Source organism: Gossypium hirsutum, chromosome D11 (genome assembly GCF_007990345.1).
Source record: "Gossypium hirsutum isolate 1008001.06 chromosome D11, Gossypium_hirsutum_v2.1, whole genome shotgun sequence".
NCBI classification, from domain to species: Eukaryota; Viridiplantae; Streptophyta; class Magnoliopsida; order Malvales; family Malvaceae; genus Gossypium; species Gossypium hirsutum.
In genome coordinates, this window is record NC_053447.1 from 44,465,198 (window position 1) to 44,468,277 (window position 3,080).

General features: G+C 32.8%; 1 non-coding gene across 1 annotated transcript; it reads right to left on the minus strand.

Annotated features, from left to right (window-relative positions):
- Positions 1-2,437: 2,437 nt before the first annotated feature.
- TRNAN-GUU (transfer RNA asparagine (anticodon GUU)) lies at positions 2,438-2,509 on the minus strand. Its single transcript has one exon. It is a non-coding gene; the product is annotated as a tRNA-Asn (tRNA).
- Between the last annotated feature and the right edge of the window lie 571 nt (positions 2,510-3,080).

Genomic DNA, 3,080 nt, shown 5'->3' on the forward strand with positions numbered 1-3,080 from the left:
TTCTCCAATTGTCCGCAAACATGACTCCAACCCAACACGATTTGAAATCGAGTTAACTTTAAGGGATGAGTTGTCAATCTTGATACTTAGGAAAATTGTGAATAACAATTGGAAGAATTTTTAGTACGGATACATATCTCACGATTCTTGTCCTAAAAGAATACCGACCTAAAGCTAAGCATGTATTTAGTGAAGCATAAATTTAATCATGATTTGATTGATTATGGAATGGATTTGAATGAAAAATGGTGAAAGTTCGAAATGGAAGGGATTTGGAAAGCAATTAAACTAATTTGCAAAGAAATTAGGAAATGGAAATGGTATAACAATATGCTACTAATGCTAAAATTGGAAGAAAATAATGGTTTTAATTTAATTGCTCAAGCACATTCAAGTCTATTTTCCAAGCTACCTTAAAGCCTTATTTATATACATATCATTTACTGGCTTAACCACCCAATACATAATTAAAATTTAATAAAAATAAAATCAATTTTTTTTCTAATTTTGGCTTTTACAAAATCAAAAGAAATCTGATGAATCCTTGGCTTTTTCCATATTTTTTACTCGGCCTCATTTATTAACTGTGTTGCAAATTGGTCCTTTTCTACTCGTTTTTGACTCATTGCATTCGAATTGTATCCCTGACAAGATTAAAGCATAAAATCACTAATTTAGCTGAGATCAATTCAAGAATTAACCGATTTAAACCCAAAAAATAATGCAAATTTAACATGTTATCAAATCCCCCTACTTAGCTCATGCTTGCCCTCAAGTATATTGTACTTTCAAACATCAGAACTTATTCAATAATTTATTAAAAATGAAGCCTCTTTTTCGCATCCATAATCAATTTAAACAATATAGGCAATAAATAAATAAATGCTTAAAATACCTAGTTTGATAAACAAGTATCATAAAACAGAAACATGTGAACTAAATCATTTTACTAAATTGAGTTTGAACCAAATTTTGCAAGGCATTATTAATTAATCATGCAATAATAACTTTTTTTAGATGTGGTCAAACCTTTTTACGTGAACTAGGATGACAACCCAAGCACCCTACCCCAGTTACTCAGTTCAAATAGTCTTTTTTTAGAAGCTCGGTTAGTGAAATGTTTGTAAGTTTTCGGTTTGTCACTCGAACCTTTTTAGGCGAGATGAGATGACAGCCCAAGAACCTTATCTCAGTTACTAAATTCAATCACTTTTTTGAAACATTCACTCATAACTTGAGCCTTTATTTTTTTAATAATTTTTTCATTTTATTTATTTATGTACAAGCAAATATTTTTTCAAACAAGCAATTTTAATGAAAAATCTAGTTACATATATCAACTTTAAAACACACATGTCGATTAATCTAGATACTTGAACACTTTAATTCAAAAATTACCCAATAGTCCAAATTGACTAAGTAATGAGACTAGAGGCTCAATGTCAAATAAACTATCGAATACATCTAGCATAAGATTTAACATATGCAAGAGAGGCACATGCAGCAAAAATCAATCAATCATCCATGCATACTTATTACTTTTTCATAAAAGGTCGTCTTATTCAAAACCCCAATTATGAAATCCCCTTTCTCCCACTTCACACCTCGAAATGCATCGTTCTTATAGAGAGAAAGGCACTTTCACATATTCTTAACCCGAAATGGCTGAGGAGAGGAAAGGTTTCTTTTTTTAGGGTACTCCTAGGAACAGATCTAGTAGACACGAGATGGGGCCTGTAGCTTAGAGGATTAGAGCACGCAGCTATGAACCACGGTGTTGGGGGTTCGAATCCCTCCTCGCCCACAACTGGCCCAAAAGGGAAGGACCTTTCCTTTTGGGGGTAGGAAAATCATGATCGAGATAACAGACCCAAAGCTATGGAACTTGAGCATGGGTCTTTTACCGAAATGGAGTGGCCTTTTATTTATTATTTATCATATATTTACTTTTCTATTTTATATTTATATATAGTATTACCGGCCAAAACAAAATAAAATAAGCATATTTTTTTTTTGTTTAAAGCCTCGTAACTCTTCCTCAGCCAGGCTTGGGCAGAATAGCAGAGCAAGTACAAGTATTAGTAGCATAGAAAAAATGCGCTCCTCGTCATTAAATTAATGTGTTTGCTCACGGTAATTGTGGCCTCTCAAGAGAATCGATGACTGCATCTTTGAGGCATTTTCTAGTACTAGTCCATTTGAGAATTCTTAATTAGTTGGTTGTAAATAGCCCTGGGACTATAGAACAAAGGATTATCCTAGACACCTACATCGAGGTATTGATGGTGATCCTCAAATATCACAGAATAGAATGTGATACGATGAGATAGAATGCAATAGAAACAAAGACACAGGAAATTAGTTACCTACTCTTAATGGTCAAAGCGAACCCTTTCATTCTAACATTCTGAATTCTTTAATTCGGAATGAATCAAATCTCCTTAGGTAGGATTCGAACCTATGACCAATCAGTTAACAGCTGACCGCTCTACCGCTGAGCTACTAAGGAACAACGGGAGATTAGATCTCATAAAATTCAATTCCTGTTCTCAACCTATGACCAATATGAACTCAAAGTTTCCTTTGTAACCCTCGGAACTTCTTTGTATTGGCTCTGGTCCATGCCTCATTTCACAGGGAACCTCAAAGTGGCTCTATTTCATTATATTCCATCCAGATCCCAATTCCATTTTTATATTGTCATTGACATGACATAAGAGATGTCGGTTAATAGGAATTAGACCTAAGACGATACTAAATAGAAAAACTTCAATCATTTCAATTTATTTGAAAGGAGAAAAAGAAAGGTAATATCTATCCCTAAATATTAATTTCTATTTTCCATGAATATCAATACCTAATAATTGATAATTAACACGGTAAGGAGCTATAGAATATATGGAATAGGACAGAAAGATTTGTTTTTATGAATTGTTTGTTCATTGAATTAATTTTCAAATAACTCGTATCTTACTCAGACCAATAAATAAATTTGAGGTTATAGTTAAAGCCATTAGTAAAAAACTGAAATAACTAGTTATAGTAGGCATGAAGGAGCTAAATGAAATATGTTCTTTTTA